This window comes from Aedes aegypti, chromosome 2, assembly GCF_002204515.2.
Source record: "Aedes aegypti strain LVP_AGWG chromosome 2, AaegL5.0 Primary Assembly, whole genome shotgun sequence".
Lineage (NCBI taxonomy): Eukaryota > Metazoa > Arthropoda > Insecta > Diptera > Culicidae > Aedes > Aedes aegypti.
The window spans coordinates 181,096,323-181,115,904 of record NC_035108.1 but is presented as its reverse complement, the minus strand read 5'-3'; the positions used below and the strand labels follow the sequence as shown (position 1 = coordinate 181,115,904).

General features: G+C 36.9%; 1 protein-coding gene across 1 annotated transcript in view; it reads right to left on the bottom strand.

Annotated features, from left to right (window-relative positions):
- The window catches only part of LOC5572107 (tyrosine-protein kinase Dnt), a 320,019-nt gene extending 319,017 nt beyond the window's left edge, over nt 1-1,002 (bottom strand). Inside the window, exon 1 of the mRNA XM_021843333.1 lies at nt 403-1,002. The gene's annotated coding sequence lies outside the window, so the exon portion shown is untranslated. The remainder of the gene's footprint in view (nt 1-402) is intronic.
- Nucleotides 1,003-19,582: the final 18,580 nt, after the last annotated feature.

Below are 19,582 nucleotides of genomic sequence, written 5' to 3'. Positions count from 1 at the left end.
ACGAAAATATTCCGAACCGATAAGTAATTTAAACCAGAACTTTACCATAGTTTTGCTTTGTAGCCGCGGACGTTACCACTAGGCTCAGGAAGGTATCTTCAGGACATGCATATAAGACAATTTCAAGATTGTTAGTAAACCTACTTAGTCCCAATGCTCACCCAAATTCAGTTTTTTTTTTCATATGAACATGAAAAATTGCCTATCCGTTGCATTACCTACAACAATTTCCCGTTTAGAGCAGCCGTTGACTTTTGGTATCCGCAGAATTTTAAAGCAATCACTTCATCACTCAGTGCCATGGTTTTAGTGAACACAATCCATCCAATGTTGAGTTTTTACGCAACATTTCCATCGCAATTTAAGCACTCCATGGCAACTGATTTCAATTAGTTAACTTACACCCTTCAACGCATTGTTCGGCTTCTCCAAAACCACACATCCAGAACAACTTTCACATTGATTGGGTTTCCCACATACGCCGCATAGAATTTCGGTAACGATAACAACTCGGTAAAACCACGGAAACAAACTGGATAATCACCGTCACTCGACAAATACCCGCGGATACCCCCAATCGGGCGGGTGCTAAATTATTAATTCACCGCACGACCCTTTCTCAAATCCTGCAATAATGCAGTTTTCCACTTTCGGTGTGGTTCTTCCACTCCATGTGTGCGTTTGTATCCTTGAGACTTCACCACCGTTTCGAAGTGCCCGTTACGTTATGCATTACTGGTATCCGAGTTCAGCTCAAGCTGGTTATAAAGCGGAAGCAGATTCACACGTCGTGCTTCAACGACCGCAGGATATCAACTGCGAAAGCTTTCCGTTCCACCGAAGACGACGACATGCTACTGTCAACAAGCTCCCGTCTGAACACCACCAACTCACACAATCACCCCGGCTCCTCCAGTATCCGGTGATCCCTTTCAAATTGGTTCACTTTTTATCACCGAACACACCCCACTTCCGGCGGTAGCAGCGAACGCGGAGACACATCCTTTCAACTAGAAATCCGAACCGTAACTGAAACAGTGCAAGTTTGGCTACAGAATCGAGTCCTGCACCGGTTCGAATCCTTCGGATGAACACCACGATTTCGACGCATGCTCCATTCCGGTGCAGATTCGGATTGATTCCGAATGATGGTGTTCATTTTGCGGTTCCCGGTACGGAGATTGGTTGCAACTTGTTGATATCATGCGTACCGGCATCCGGCCATGAGTATAGTAAAGGTGTAGAGTGATACCTACTGCAAAAGTTGTTATCCCTCAAGCGAATCGTGTCCTGCTCTGGTTTACCACCGTCGTCGAGTAGGAAAAGGAAATGCCAGCGCAATTTTCCCTACAAAAGAATGAAGAGTGCTGCTGCAGTCCTTTCGGATGGGGCGGATTGAAAGGTAATGGTGCGGAGGAGGAACTTTACGCTTATTAATGGTTGTAAATTTGGTCTCCTGTTTTGGACGACTAGAGATGATTATTGTCGTATTTTTAACCGGAAGTGTTTGGTCCTTCCAATGTGCATTATTGGTTTGAATGCAGCATGCTCCATGTTATGTGGAATAATGTTTGGTTCGATTAATAACACAGTGTAACAAAAATAATATATTTATATTTTCAATTATTAAGCGATGTGTCTTTTGTAAATTTGGGGTACCTGCATCAAATTCCACCCTCAGAAATGTTCTAGCGTGTCACAATTTTAAGCTACAGTTCACCATAGTTGTGTTAAGTATCTACCTTCATACCACAGACAAACAGACGTAACACTTAGAACAAATCTTAATCAAAATCATAGTCACGAAGACATGTACGCCCAATGCTATAATCGGTGTGTTTGGCCGACGGGCCAACAGATGGCGGTAGTGTGTAAACGTCAAACGCGAACAAAAACGATACGAGCGCTGCGGGTGGCGGATCGGCCACCTACCATATTTTTGAATCGACCGTTAAAAAGGTGGTCGATGGACAACGATGAGAGTGTGACGCCTGTTTGTCTGTGTTCATACCTTGATGGCTACAGCGTTGCGTCACGCCATTGCCAGGCGTTTTGCACAGCTCCATCTTTGTCGGTCTTCGGCGAAACTTCTCCAGTTGCCCCGAACGTTTATGGTTGCCAGGTCCTCTTCCACTGCGTACAGCAAGAGTATTCATGGTCTTACCCGAAGCCACCGACCTCTACCTGGTTCCCTGCTGAATATTATTTTCGCAATTCTTTCTTCCAACATTCGCCAGCCCACTGAAGTCTGCCACATTTTATACGCTTGATAATATTCTTATCTTTGTACACTTGATACAACTCGTGATTCATGCGTCTGCACCACACATCATTTTCGAGTTTCCCACCGAGTATTGTCCGCAGCACTTTACGCTCGAAAACACCGAGAGCTTTCCGGTCTGACTCTTTCAACGTCCACGCTTCGTGCCCGTAGAGAGCCACCGGAAGGATCAATGTTTTATACTGGGCGAATTATGTTTCCGTTTGCAAGCTGCGGGACCTAAGCCTGTTACGTAGTCCATAAAAGGCCCTATTCGCAACCTCAATAAGTCTTTTCACTTCGCGGGAGACGTCGTTGTCACATGTCTCAAGGTAAACAAATTCTTAAACAACTTCATTCATCCCCATCAAATACTACCTCAGCACCTACACCACCATGCCTGACTCTATTACTACCTGCAACAATGTACTTCGTTTTGGAGAATTAATGGTCAGGCCTATCCTCGCTGTCTCCCTCTTCAGAGGCACGAAAGCCTCTTCCACTGACCTGCGATCAATTCCAATTAGGTCTATATCGTCCGCAAAGCCATGGAGCATGTGCGACCTTGTGATAATAGTGCCATTTCTCTGCACGCCAGATCTCCTAATAGCACCCTCGAGTGCAATTTTAAAATGTAAATTCGAAAGTGCGTCTCCCTGCTTCAATCCGTCAAACGTCTCGAACGAGGTTGACACCTCGTCTGCGATCCGAACACTTGATTTCGAATCGTCCAGTGTAGCACGTATCAGCCTAATTAGTTTCGCCGGACAACCATGTTCAGACATTATCTGCCAAAGCTCATTTATTTTCACTGAGTCGTACGCCACCTTGAAATCATTAAACAGATGGTAAGCTAGCGCTAGCGCATTACAGCTCACCATAGTAGCATGTCCGAAAGAACTTGAAACTGTTGAGAACCAGAGCTACAGGACAGAAGCCCTGATAAAGGTGGAGAGTTGTGATGGCTATGACCGTGATCATCATGTAAAGAACAAACGGACAATGCTGTATCGTGTCAGCACCGAGGAGGCAGCCCCTCTAGCACGATGTAGGTAGCGCAACCCTGGTTAGGTGGCCTATCGAAGACTCTTCCCCAACCAAGAAAGGCAAAAGTTGTGTAAAATATTAACTTTAATTATGAGCACATGAAATTTAAATAATAATTTACCAAATTTCTTAGTAATAAAATCAACTAGGCATGCAGAATAGGACTCAAGCTTTCAGACAGGACAAACTTTGCTTTCAATTGCACGCTTAAATTTTGATTTAATTGATAATTCAATATTCCTGCAGTCTCTCATACAGCAAACGAATCAATTAATAACTTTTAAAATAGAAAGTTCGTAATCTTCTTTTATTTTTGATATTCTTTATTAGTATCATTCCAAACATTACATTCATTTCTTATATGTAGGTGTTCTGTGTTATTAGACAACACTATCGTCCTAATTTGGTAAAACAAATTTAAGATTTTATTAACATATTGTTAACAACATATTACATTTCATTGGCCGTAGCAGTTCAGATTTTTTACAGGTGAGTTGATTTCACCTGCTTATAAGAGAAAAAAACACGTTTTCAATTGACTTAACCTAACTAAACCTAAACATATAACGCATTAATCGTGGCAATAGAAAATTGTAACGATTTTTACCTGAAATTATTAATTATTTTATTTGACATTTGTTCCAATGTTTCAACATTGGATATTTTATGTAACTCATTGGTACTATACCAGGGAGGAAGCTTCAGAATCATTTTCAAAACTTTATTTTGAATTCTCTGCAGAGCTTTCTTCCTGGTATTACAACAGCTAGTCCATATTGGTACAGCATACAACATGGCTGGCCTGAAAATTTGTTTGAATATCAAAAGCTTGTTCTTAAGACAAAGTTTTGATTTTCTATTAATAAGGGGATAGAGACATTTTACATATTTGTTGCATTTGGCTTGAATGCCCTCAATGTGATTTTTGAAAGTTAAATTCTTATCTAGCATGAGCCCTAGATACTTAACTTCATCTGACCAATTTTTTGGAACCCCTCTTATCGTGACAACATGTCTACTTGAAGGTTTCAAATAAAGAGCTTTTGGTTTATGTGGGAATATTATTAGTTGAGTTTTATAAGCATTAGGAGTAATCTTCCATTTTTGCAAGTATGAAGAAAAAATATCCAAACTTTTTTGCAATCGACTACAGATGACACGCAGGCTTCGTCCTATGGCGGAGAGGCTTGTGGCAAAACAAATAAGGATTTTTGACATCCCTGAGGTAACTCAGGTAAGTCAGATGTGAAAATATTGTATAATATTGGTCCCAAAATGCTGCCTTGAGCAACACCAGCTCTTACAGGAAGTTTTTCAGACCTGGAGTTCTGATAAATAACCTGAAGTGTACGATTTGACAGATAATTTTGTATTATTCTAACAATGTACGTTGGAAAATTAAAGTTTTTTAATTTAACATTCAATCCTTCATGTCAAACACTGTCGAATGCATTTTTCAATGTCTAAAAGAGCAAGACCAGTAGAATAGCCTTCTGATTTGTTCGAACAGATCAAATTTGTTACACGTAAAAGTTGATGAGTGGTCGAATGTCCATGGCGGAATCCGAACTGTTCATTGGCAAAAATTGAATTTTCGTTGATGTGGGCCATCATTCTGTTCAAAATGACCTTTTCAAAAAGTTTACTGATGGAGGAAAGCAAACTGAATGGACGGTAGCTAGAAGCTTCTGCAGGATTTTTGTCTGGTTTTAAAATTGGAACAACCTTAGCATTATTCCAAATATGCTAATTTAAAGCATTTGTTAAATATATCAACTAAGAATGATAAGCTACTTTCTGGAAGTTTCTTGATGAGGATGTAGAAAATCCAATCATCGCCAAAAGCTTTCATATTTTTGATTTTTTTATTAATAGTTCTCACTTCTTCCAAATCAGTCTCCCAGGAATTTTCGAAAACGTTCTCTTGATTTAGAATATTTTCGAAGTCCTGAGTAACTTGATTTTCAATTGGACTAGTAGGTAATTAGTATAAATTATTACCTCATGTATTGTGCCACAATATTTCCTTGATACAATATTTTTGGAAAAACTCCTTGAATAATGAGGGAAAACTAAAACCACTTCTTGAAAAAAATCGCTTCTGAAATTCCGAGGTAAATTTTGAGAATTTCGGTCTGATTCCTTGCAGGAATAATTACGAAATGTTTGTGAAAATAAGAAAATTATTTTTAAAAGTTATGCAGTCGAAATCTATTGGAATCTATATGGAGGATTGCCGGTCAATGAAAACTCTACTAATCGTCTCTCCAGACTTTTTCAATCTGGAATTTTCCAAGGCGATATATGGACCGATTACTCATTCAACAAATTGAAACAAAACGCGTTTCGGACTCTCCTTTTTTTCACTGAGAGAGAAATTATGATAAAGTGAGCATTTTGCATGAAATTTGTGAATTTAATGTTCTCTTGATTGAGAATATTTTCGAAGTCCTGAGTAACTTGAAGTTCAATTGAAATGGTAAGTCCTTAATTCAAATTATGCGCGCTTTCAAACTGCATAGCAAGTTTTTGAGCATTTTCGCAATTAGTAATGATTTGTTTTCCTCTTTCAATGTCAATATAAGGGCTCAGAGCCAGGGTCCAATTGAGAATTTTATTTTCAAAATTTTTGTTTCTTAATTGTGAAAAACTTTTTTGATTTCTTTTTGCAAATCCTGCCATATAATTCATAGCAGGATCGTGAGTGCTTCTCCTCACGTTTTTAAGACGGATCAACGTCTATAATCACGGATTCAAATTTTACTTCACATTTTGGAATTGCAATGCTCCTGGCTTCAACAATGGAATTTGTTAAAGTTTCAAGAGCATTGTCAATATCAAGTTTTGTTTGTAAAGAAATGTTAACATCAAGATTAGAGTCAATATATGTTTCATATATATTCCAGTCAGCTCGAAAATAAATGAAAGTGGAGCTGATAGGAATGAGAATCGCTTCATGGGATATTTGAAATGTAACAAGGACATGATCAGAATCAAAATCAGCATGAGTAATCAGTTAGCTACAAAGATGACTAGAGTCGGTTAAGACCAAATCAATCGTAGATGGATTTCTAGAAGAGGAAAAACATGTAGGACATTCAGGGTATTGAATTGAGAAATATCCTGAAGAGCATCATCAAATAAAATTCTGCCGTTGCACGGATAAAAATCTGATCCCCACACCATGATTTACAAATCATGAAATTCATAAATTGGTTAGGTCATAATATCAGGATCACAAATCATGGTTCCTGGAGTCATAATCATGATTCCTCATAAGCGTAACATCCAGTGTGAAAACACTAAGCGGCGCACTTTGCCTCATCTCATTCGTATCGATCACTCTCAATTCAAGATGGCGAAGCGGTTGAGTGGTAGAGTACGTGGCTCACAATCTGAAGGTTCTTGGCTCGAATCTCAATATATGCTTTTTTGAACTTTGTTTTTATTTTGTCGATCATAAACGGATGCGCGACTCAGCATTTTTGGCATTTGAATCATGATTCCGAGCAATCAGCTACAAAAACCTAACGCGTGTGTTGCGTTACGGCAATCTGACTCATGATATCATGAGTCCAAATCATGGTGTATTTTCATAAGATGAAAACACGCTGGAATCATGATATCATGAGTCATAATCTTGTTTTTGGATTCTGATTTCTACCCGTGTGGAATTACTTTGAGAATTATTCCATGACCGATGTTTTGCATTAAAGTCACCAATGACAACAAATTTGGACTTATTGCAAGTCAATTTTCGCATGTCAGTTTGGAGCAAATTAACTTGCTGTCGTACGTGAGCATTAGGGCGGTTCAAAATTTAAAAATGTTTGAGAATTCAATCTCCCATATGTTCCTTATCATCCTTACCATAAAAATAGTGTTCTGTGGAATTTTCAGCTTTCTAGGTGTTGATTTAAAGGTGGCCCAAAGGCAATGTAGGTTTGTATGGAAATTACTATGGAGAAATTTCGAGAAAATTTCCAAATACGCTGGTACTGTAATGTAAGTACAAACTTATTATCCCATAGAAAACATTCATTCTTCAAAACATAATAAAGAAATTTGCTGAAGAGAGAAATTCAATCCGACGGATAGCAGAAGAGATATTCATGAGTTTGTTTGCTATTATTTAGCTTAATATAGGATTATAGCCCTGCACACATGCACAAAAATCCCAAACAAAATTAGCTCAAGAGGGGTTTGTTTCTTCACCAACATCCTTCATTAAGGTTTGAAGAATGGGTTTTTAATATGGGATGATAAGTTTCTACTTACATTACAGTACTAGTGTGTTTGGAACATTTCTCAAAATTTCTCCATAGTATTTTCCATATAAACCTACATTGCCTTTGAGCCACCTTTAAATCATCACCTAGAAAGCTGAAAATTTCACAGAACACTATTTTTATGGTAAGGATGATAAGGAACATATGGGAGATTGAATTTTCAAACATTTTTAAATTTTGAATCGCCCTAGTGAGCATACACACGGATGAGCGATACCGATAGTTTGGTTACTAAGCGAACCGGGCACTACTAACACACCCTGATTTTTTTCCTTTTTTTTCACACGAACAACGCAAACCGGGCAGGGCACAGTTGATCTGGATTCCGTCGCTCGCCCACATAGGAGCATGCAACAGATTCAACGGATCAAACACTACTGTTCATTTTGAAAAACTGTATATAGTATAAATAGTGGGTCGGTTTATTCTCATAAAAATACAAAAATAAGATCAATTGGCAAAAAATGTTCTAAGTTAATATCTGCGGAAGTAGTCATAGAATACTAAGCTGAGAAGTAGGATCTGTCCTGTTGAGAAGTCATTTGAGAAATAAGAAGAAGTTATTTCGTAAACCTTCAGAAAAACAATTCTAACAAATTTCATCGATATGTTCTTACTGCCTTTGTAGTGAACATAGGTTAACATTACAGGACCCTCTCCAAGGAGAAAGCATCCGAATCTCATATTTCGCATGACCAATTCCGAAACGCACAAAAGCAATATGTCCTGCGGCGATAAAGGAACAAATTCGATCAGTGCTCTTTATCTATGCGCCCTTGGAAACAGCATTCGGAAGGGTGCATTTCGTGCGCTTCAAGGGTAGTAATAGCCGGATTACTAGGCGACATGCCTCGCTAAGCAACCATAAGCTCTACTGTCATTGCTTCGGCCAGAGGAGGCGATGTTCGAACTGAAATCGAAATGAACAGAAAGAAAAACTTTCTTCGGTCCCTCCTTTAAAGACGTGGCAACTGTTGGCTTCTCGTAAAAATATCTCAAACTCAATTTCCACTCGTAACAAAAAGCGTGCAGTGGCTTACGCTACCGATGGAAAGGGGACGACATAATTGCACTTGTGTCATGGAAAAAAAGGGGGAGGCAACGGACAGGTTGTCACCCAAAATTTAGCAGGGGCGTTTGCTCGGTGATTGGATTGGTGATTTACTTCAGGAAAAGTATGCTCCCGAAAATTTGAACACAATCCCTGTGCAACTCCAGTTGCAGACACCGTCATAAAATGCCTTGTGAAGTAACAAGATTTCAAAGGAAGGGATCGAATTCAAAGAGAAGCCAAGCGACGCGTACTGATATTACGTTTTTGTGATGTAGGTGCTAAGGGTATGCGGATTTTTCCGTCAACGAAACGGAACGAAACTTCACGAAATGCTACCTACGAGACTCAACCAGACAAAATGTATTTATTTTTTTAATTTCGTTGCGTTTCATGAAAATGTACCGTAAAGGGGTGTTAAGGGATGAAAAAAAAATTGTACCTAAATTTCGAGCAACTTCTAGTATGTCATTAATTGAACAAAATACACACTCAGGCAAAAGGACTATCGATAAACATAGGAACCCCTTATGAAAATTCGCCACAAGAAATCGGGTTGAAATTCATAAATTTGCCTTATGAAACCAGAATTTGAAAACAAAAAACGTTTACGCGGCAACCTGGAATCGAACCAAGAACCTTGTGATCGACAGGCCCGAGCGCACACCATGCGCCTATCGACGCCTTGATGTGGAGTGATGCTAAAACGATACATAAAGCGTTCGTATTGCAATAATCGTTCCACCTTTCATAAGGCAAAATGTATGAAATTCGATAGGGTAAACGCTCCCTTAGTGGAGGTAGTACCAATAGTGGCTGTAGTTGAATAAACTAAGGTCTGTACAAGAAATAAATAATAATTTTAAAGCCAATCAATATACAAAACGATCTTACAACACCAACGAACCGTTCAAGCTGGGATAAATTTGTCGTATTAACAAAACAACTAATTAAACATCGTTTATTAAATTGGTTGAAACATCGCTCTCATTTCCTTATGTTTTGCCTAGCAAATGAGCTTTTTCATTAACGCTTTAATTAATTTGTAATGATATTTATAAAATCAAATTGACACTTAGCACCTAAAATATTAGTTGTTTTTGTGTTTCATATGCTTTTTACAATGATTTTTACAAATTTTCCCGTATTTTCCCGTTGTTCCATTATGGGCACAGAAAATCAACCGTGTTCCCTTAGTGGTTGCATACCAGTGTTTACCAGTGACAGCTCTACTGAAAAAAGTAAACAAAGTTTTTTTTCTCTTGATTTTACGTAAAATAACGGGTAAATACTATTGATAAGTACAAAAAAATCATAATTATAATATCTAAATTCACCGTAGAATGGATTCAACCACGAAAACGACACCCAACTACGATGAAGCGGCGATTTCCCGCTGCATGGAATTGGTGACCACCAAGCAAATGACCTTATATGCAGCCTGCAAAACTTACGGCATTCCTCAATCCACCGTTCGTTACCGGCTGAGCAGCAAATGGACCACCAAAGTCAGGAAAGGACCACAAACTGTGCTCACTGAAATAGAGGAGCAAAAACTTGTGCAATACCTAGTTGCTATGGAGAAGAAAGGCTTTCCCGTGGTCAAAGATTTGCTGCTCCACAAAGTGAAAACATTCTTCGACTCAAGTTCTCGGTCTAATCCGTTCACGGACAATGTTCCAGGTAAGTCTTTGATCTCTTGAACACTGTAATGTTAAATTAATTTGACTATTGATTGTAGGAAGAAAGTGGATGAAGGGATTTCTTCGTCGACACCGTGAAATCACGTTCCGTACACCAGAAACCGTTTCTTCCGCCAGCGCCAAGGTGAAGGAAGCTGATATTAGAGGGTAGTTTGCTAACCTCAAATCCTACTTGGAAGAGAATTGCCTGATGGCAGCAGCACTGGATCCGACCCGTATCTACAACGGTAACGAAACGTCCTTCTTCCTACACCCGCAAACAAAAACCGTGCTTGCAAGCCGCGGTAGTAAAAATGTGTACGAGATCGAGCACGCTGACGGTCACAAGAACATTACCGTAATGTTTACGTTCGGAGCAGATGGATCTGTTGTGTCTCCAGGAGTTGTTCTTCCAATGCAACGCTTATCGGTGGAAATTTTGCGCTCTTTTCCGGGTGATTGGGGCGTCGGGAAGAGCCCAAAAGGATGGATGGATACTACCAACTTCATGTTGTACATCCGAAATGTATTCTATCCTCATCTCCAGAAGAAAAAGGTTCGTTTCCCGGTACTCTATTTCGTCGACGGTCATTCCTCCCACACTGCCGCAGAGGTGGCTGATTTATGTTTGGATTTGGGTATCGTGTTAATCGCATTGTACCCAAATACTACCCGAATCACACAACCAGCAGATGTCGCCATATTCAAACCACTCAAGACAGCTTGGAAAAGCGCTGTTGCGGACTGGCGGATGGAGTACGGAGGTCAAAATCTTTTATTGAAGGATTTTCCTGGAGTTCTGCAGAAAGCGATGGATGGTGGAATCAAAAAACACAGTATCACGAATGGATTCAGAGTTTGTGGCCTCTATCCTTTCGGAGCCGACTACGTGGACTATGGGAAGTGCATCGCCAAATCAGTGACACAACGTGGTGTCGATCCTACCTCGGATTGCAGTGCATCAGATAACGGCGAAGAATTTGGGAACGAGCAAGCTGCATCTGAAACGGTTGACATATTGCCGGAATTGAATCTACAGTTTGATGCGCAGAGCATTGTTCTGGAAGACTCTGTGATTATTCCTACGGCAACGGTTCATGCTGCAATTGATTGCATTGGCAGAGATCGCATAAATGGCTTTGGAGATGATTCTAACTCTTTGGAAGAGGGAGAAATCATCCGGACGATTTATGAAATGCTGCTGAAGCCGTTCGATTCACTGAACACAGAAGCCGAATGTGGATTGCAGGAGACATCATTTCTGATTGCTTCCACAGCTGAAGAAGATTCTGCATTTGTCGAGAATGTGGAAGAGGGCTCCTTTGAAAGCGACCCACCTCACAATCCACGAGTGCTGCAGGATTGCAATGGCGATAACTTTGCTGGTCGTAAAATGAGCATCTCGGAATTGCTACAGACCCCACCAACTCCACAAAGAAGCAGCAGTCATAGAAATTATAAAAGAAAATTTCATCCGGTTCTGACAGCATCAGAACGACTGGAAGAAATACGTCGTCTTGAAGAAGAGAAGGAGAACGAAGTAGTGAGAAAGAAGGCTAAAGCAGAAGAAAGAGAACTAGCGAAAATTGAGGCTGAAAAGGTAAAGCAAGAGAAAGCAAAAGCTCGGAAGCAAAAACAAGCGGAAACCGAAATGAGAAAAATCGAGAGAGCAGAACTTCGAAAGCGAAAGCAGGAAGAAACTGAGCAGCGAAAGAAAAAGAAGGAGAAAGATAAGCTGAGTAAAGTAGCGAAAGATAATCAACAGAAGCAACTGAAGATGGAGCTACTGGAGGCTTTGAAACTGCAGCAGCAAAGTTAAGCTGGTATTCATGGGTTTTATTTTTTTTGTTCCTGAATTAGATTTTTCGTTCATTTGTCATCACCGAAATATGAAATCAGATTGATTTGTTTCCTCATAACATTGAACAATATTTCAAATAGAAATAAAGTTATCGATTAGAACTATGATTGCTTGTTGTTTAATTGTCTATTGTATACATAAAAACCCATAAGCACCTCAAATTGAGCATTATGAGCATTTATTTCTATGTTTCTTATGTCTCCCATTTTATTTCTTTCCGTGTAAGAAAAGTTACGTAGGGAAACGAAGAGAAACGGAAACAATGGGCACGCAGTACTGAAAGATACTTTAGTGATGAAGTAACGGCGGATGAGTAAAAGAAGCGTGGCTGGGGATTTTTTGATTCGGAACAATCGAAAACTACCCTTCTGTGTTTCGAAACCATAAATTCGAATGAAGAATACAGTTTCTCTACACATGACTGCCGACTATATGCATACGAAACCCCGTAGAAGATAGACAATTATTGTATAACGGTAGACTAACGAGCACCACATGAAGTTGAAAGAAATGAACATTTATGTATGTATTATTTCGCTGTTTTTTTATAATGATCGAATGTATATCCATTTATACGCTCAGGAAAACGAGTTTGATACATAGTTATCGGTCGCTTTCAGACCAAATCAATAAATATGTTGATTGATTAATTTACCTCCATTAAAGGAACACAATGCAACCACTAAAGGAACCATGCCTCCACTATAGGTACATAGACAAGGTAATGAAAAATGTATTTTTTTTTTATATAAATATTTGTTTAAATAGAACTCAATTGCAGTTTTAATGAACAAAAAAGATTCATTTAGCCTTCTGAACCGAAATATACTGAAATTACTTTATATTCCACATAGAAATTGACAAAAAATTCCACTATGATGACTAAATGCGCCACTATTGGTACATTTACCCTAGTCCAGTTCGCTGCGTGCAGTCCTATCATTCTCCCGGCGTGTATATCAAAAGCCAATTACAATGCCAATTACAATGACAACAGCTTTTGAAAATACTATCATGAAAACCCCATATTCACATTAAACAGTTTTTATCTACATTTTTAACCAATTTTACCAAATTTTGAGATAAGTAATTTTTGGTGATATTCAGTGACTTACGAAAGATCCCTTAACTTTCCATGCAGGTTAACAACTTCACGGAACAACTCAAAGCTATATTGAAATACATTACGGCATAAATCGAATGAGTTTAGTAACTTAGAAAAGTTAGAATAGAGATCACACCCCACTTATTTTCAAAACGTGACTTTTTTCATAAAAGTTCCTTAAAATCGAAACCCAGATATAATTTAAAGAAGTTTTTGTCTGTACCATGATCTCAATTAAATTTACTTACCTTCTACGTTACTCGCGAATTTTTCTCAAATATATTTCAGGGGTTTGTAGATGAATGTATTTAGCCCATAAAATTCAAACAAAAATGTTTCGAAACGTTTTCAATATCTAGAAACCACAATACTTCATATGAATAGACAGCTCCTATTACATAATGCAGCTCACAATCCTCCGAAAAAATCGAGCATTTCAGATGACTTATATATCTACTTTCAACGTTTCCATGATTTTTCGAACTTGATTGAGAAGTTCCATACCTTAAAACTCCACGAGTCCTTAACACCCCATTCTACGGTAACTATTTCGCCGATGTTTTTCGGAAACAACCGAAATATTACATAATTTCACCTACATAATATCGAGTTGCAGTTTTGTCAAAAAACTAAATTCTAAATATTTTTTTGCAAGCTTGAACTGTTCTCTATTACTTTGGGGTAGTAGGGAAATATTCTTATAGTGAGTATTTTTTTCGTGTTCTGCACTGCCCATAGTCGCATAACAGTCTCATGTATATAGGAAATCCCATAGAACATGGAACTGTTATACGGATAGGGACACTGTCCTTTTATTTGGATGTTTTTATATAATATATTGCGCTAAAATGTGTTATGCGGGGCTCCATCCCATTACCTCGAACGCCATTAATCTAAATGCCACTTCCCCGAACGCCACTACCCCGAATGGGTCACTACCCCGAAAGCCATAACCCCGAATAGTTCAGAATTTAGCTAAGCATATTTTTGTGAGCAATAAAATTGTACTGAGCATGGTTTGTATGTATGCACCTGTAATATACACTGAAAATATATATTATTTTATACAACAAAATTGTTCGTTTAAACTACGAAATTATTCGTTTCGTAAAATGTATGTAATGTACGAAGCTGGTCGTAATAAAAATCAAGCTCCATATCAACAACCAACAATGATTGTTATATTGTACTTAACATTTTGTAATCGAAATCCGTTTACTTCGTATTGAGAACGAATATCCATATGGAATGTACGCATCATTCGTAGAAAGTGCTAGAGCTTTCGTGCATTCGACGAAATGGTTTCGTGCATCTCATAAAACATACGATTTGCTGGGATAAATACAGTGTTCCAAATTAGTACAGGGCACTGTTTCCACATCTAGTTGGTAAATACTGATCAAATGATATATCGAATTTAAAATACTTTCTAAATAGAGAAGGTTTATTATTGATGAAGTATTTCGAAATCAATAATATTTGTTGATAGCCTTCTACCGACTTGATGTGAAAACAGTTCCCTGTGCGAACATGAGTTTGAGGCACTGTAAAATGCTTTTCGTTTGCACTTTGATCTAATTAGCTACCTGAAACACAAGAACAATCCGAAACACCAGCCCACTCTACTTCAGAGCAATGAAAGGGAATCTGTGGGTGCCACCGATACCGGGTCTTCCGAGCTTCCCTGGGCCTTGCGAGAACTCCTTCAGGTGGTGGTCGATCATTCCGGCTTGAAATTTGTAAACACGGCCTGCAGTGAAGGTTTTCTTCCCACTGGAAGTTGCAGTGTGACGTTATCGTACATTAGTTCATTCTACGAAATGTGTCTACGAAACCATTTCGTTGCAGAAAACAACAAATGATTTCGTTGAGCAAATGATCAGTTTCGTAATACTTAACAATTCTCGATTACTTTTTCAAATCGACGTAGGTAACTTTCCCCCAGTTAGGAGAAAAAAAAACAAATGATTGAGAGGAAATATAACTTTTCTTTTTAAAATTTGTTTTAAATTACAGTCGACTCTTAACATCTCGCTATCGATGTAGGGAGAGATCGAGACATAGAACAAATGTTTTATGTATACTAGATTGAAAATCACTCCGTTAAAAGCAAACATACTTCATTCCATCTTAGCAAATTGTTTTTAAATCGCCAAAGTCTTGTTAATCTTCAAGGAGTTTTCCGATAATTTCACTTTTTAAAAAGTTGAATACCTAATCATAGTAGTGTGTTGGCAAACTGATTTGTTTTTCATATACTCATATCCTTTTTCTTAATGAACAACAAGAAGATTTTGACCAAAATAAGTTCATCTGATTGTTGTGCACAACCCAAGAATTGAAGAAAGAAGTCAAAGAAAGGATGAAAACATGCCACCTGTCAGTGAGCTGTCTTCTATCTCTCAGCAAAAAACATTGACAAAATGATACTTCGTTTTGTTCAATTACTGACGACGTTATTGTATAATATTAGTTTACTGCTCTATGGTTCAGAAAGCAGATGTACGTGGAAAGAGGCATTTAGAGCTATAGAAAGAAGCATTAGACGAACACTGTTTTCTACAATGTTGTTTCAAAACTTGTTTTCTACAAGTTTGTTTGATGTTATTCAAAATTAGGTTGGTCTACATTTTCATAGAATTGAAACTTATTTGTAATTAATGTATACATGCTTGAGCAAAGATGTAGACCATTTAATTAAAAAAAAACTTTACTCCTATCATTTTTATTCAGGAGTTATCGTTGTATTTCTCGCGAAAACACGCCCACTTTGATTGTGAATATTTCTGATTGGGGCAATGTGCGACTCGTGCTGTAAAAATCATCATTCTGCAACTTGTTGCGTAAACTACTATTTTGACGGCATTCAAGAGAGAAAATGATATATATATATATATATATATATATATATATATATATATATATATATATTGTAATATATATATATATATATATATTGTAATAATGTGAGAACACAACCTGTTCAGATTAGTACTGTAGAATCAATGACATTTAATGTACGTTTACTTTCTCAGCCCACTGTGACATTATTCCTCATCTCAGCCTACTACATCTCTCCACTTCTTCAAATAGTAATATGATTTGAAAAAACATTTTTTCATAACAAGAAAAGCAAACCTAAATTTAAACTTTCATAGAGTCTTCTTTCGTAGCTAATATATCATATTTTTAGTGGAAACATGTCAAGGATCTCTAAAACTTCATATTAGGCCAAATTCCAAGTCCTTTCGAATATTCTGATTTCCTTTTTGTTGTTTTGCATCAATGATGTGATCGGCAACACTATGATTGATGACGGTTTTTCCAGTATTGGTTTTTGATCCATTGGTCCTTCTGTTGCAATCCCCTCTTCATAGCTCGGAAATCTAAATGTGGTTGGAAATACATACGCAGTAAATTGATCATCATTTGTGGAATTCATATATATTATACTTAGACATTCTCAATTCCAGAAAGATTTTTTTTTATTTTGAATTGACCCATGCTCATCCATGTTTTTCACATTCATTCTTATTCAGTATAGCTTCATTCTTGAAGTTGATTAAAAAACAATCTGCAAAAGAAACTTCAAAATAAATTTGTTTTATGTTATTTGAATGTTTTGTATCCGATTTAGATCAATTCCTCTATCTTATGGAAGACTGGGCTGTCAAATGGTATGAGCCAGATTTCCTTCATCTGGTCTTTTTATTGTAGACTGGAACATTTCGTTCCTATGCATATCGCATTATCACTTAAGGAAATGGACTGAAGTTCAGCGGACTTCCTACATCTCGAAATAGACTAGATTGTATACCAAATGAACTGAAATTGCCTTCCTTCATTTTGGTATTTTATTTACTGACGTCTTCTAAAGCGCCATCAAGAATGAACTAGGATTCGGAATCCTCTTCTTTCTGATATCTACTTTAACTCCACTTAGACTAGGATAACTTTACCCCCTTTATTTGGATACAGAAACGGACTAGAACTTCAGTTGAGTTCCCTACGTTTCTTCATAGGAATTAGACTAAGGTTGCGTAAACCTCCTTTAACTCTCTGTATACAGCGAACTGGAATTAAAATTTCCCTTCGCTTGTATTTTTATTTTCAACTTCAAATAGACTAGGAAAACTTCATCCTCTATATTTGGATACAGACACGGACTAGAACTTCAGTTGAGTTCCCTACGTTTCTTTATAGGAATTAGACTAAGTTGCGTAAACCTCCTTTAATTCCCTGTATACAGCGAACTGGAATTCGAATTTCCCTTCGCTTGTATATTTATATATCAACTTCAAATAGACTAGGATAAATTTATACCCTATATTTGGATACAGAAAAATAATTATCACATTATCTACGATTTTCTTGAGGAATCCGACTGTTAATTCCCAAAACTCATGAAAACTCCTCCATTTTTGTATCTTGCTAGACGAGAATTCATAATTCCCCCGTACCATTTACTTCTTAAATAAACTGTAATACTGAAACTTATACTTAATTTTTTTATGGGCTAGGATATTTTATATGTAATTCTACCATTTATTATTGTTTGGAAATGGCAACTTTTTCCTCTGAAGCGTACTAATCCTTTCATTTGTTATCATAATAGTAATTTTACATCAGTTTGTATTGTCAGCTCTTCTAACTTTCGCTTTTCAATTAAGTAGCTATTATTTTCTTCACGGATGTTATGGAGTGAAAATCACACACATCATCTGATAATTTGTAACTTTAGAAGTATAGTTCTAAATTACCTGCTCTCAATAAAATCACGATTATTATACAATTTTTGAACACCACAATTTTGATTTATTTTTTTTTTATTTTCCTCGTATATTTCTTTCTTTAATTGTGAAAACTTCTCTCATTTATTTCAAGAATTACTTTAATTATTAATTACGACTTTATGTATTTAATTTGGTTCAATGGCCCAAATCTTGCATAATTCGTTCGGTGATATTTGATTGCAATTAATTCGCGATGACGTAAAAGTTGGTATAGTACATTAAATTTGAAATTAGATAACTATAGATATGGTTAATCAATTTTATTAATGATTAATGATCATAAATGAATCAATTATCACAAAACAATAATGTTAAATAAAATATTCAAGACAGTAGCAACACAGCTCAAAATAATGAACACAACAGTAGAATCTTTTCAGTTGTGTAGCCAAATATATACGTTGTTTTCTTGACTTTTTCCAATGTTCTGTAAACAATACTTCAGAAACATTCTCAAGTGTTCAAAACTTCTAAAATTGAAATTATCAGTTCAATTCTATATCAAATAGATAAAAATTTATCTTGATTTTTCCATTCAAATCCTAAACTGAGGCTAGAGGCTACATTTTAAAAGTCGCAAATAAAAGTTATATTAATTTACAATGACCCCAATTTGCTACGTATCAGATGATATTTAATGACGATTATTTATGGATGACCTTTTTTTTATTCAGTTTGTGAAGTACTAGTTATTCGTTAGTCCTAAAATAAACATCTTTTTTCTATCATTGTGTTAGTTCAGATTAGACATAAAGTTTCTGCACAATTATAAATATTAAGTTTAGAATAATTTCCACAATGAATAGAGCTATGAATCCCTATCGACTATTCTCAAATTGTCTATTTAAAAATCTAGCTTTTACCTTGGTGTGACTGAATGCTTACGCTGTCTGTTAATCTTTTCAATGTATAATCTTAGCAGGCATTGATTTTATCAACTTATCTGAAAACTTATTATCTGTAATTTTTGTTTGCATATTCAAAACAAATATGCTTTATAAATTGTCAAAACGTAAATCATTTCACATTGGAGTGATTTTGTTAATAAAAAAATAGACTCTTCATTTTGCTCAGGAATCATGTAATTTATGTTCTCATTACGTATCTGCTCAACTTTGTCTTGGTCTTACAAATACAAACTCTAGTGGAATTAAATGGTATAGTACTAAATTCGGGTTTTTCATCTACTATTAGGTATTCTACTAAACAGCTCGAAGATTTATTATCATCATAGCTAAAATAAATTTATTTCCGAAATTATTCATTTGGACACGTTTTATTCATGCTGTTCGGAATTTGAATCAAGGTGTTCGGAATATGAGACAGAATCAACACAGTGTTCGGCATTTGGATCAAAATGTTGTTCCAAACTTTAACGTAAAAACAATACTAAACAAGTTTGAACAAACATTTTTAACGGCACTCCCAACAGTTTACAGTTAGACTTTGCGAAGATATTAGAATTTACACGAATATCAGCTAATTTATGCCTAC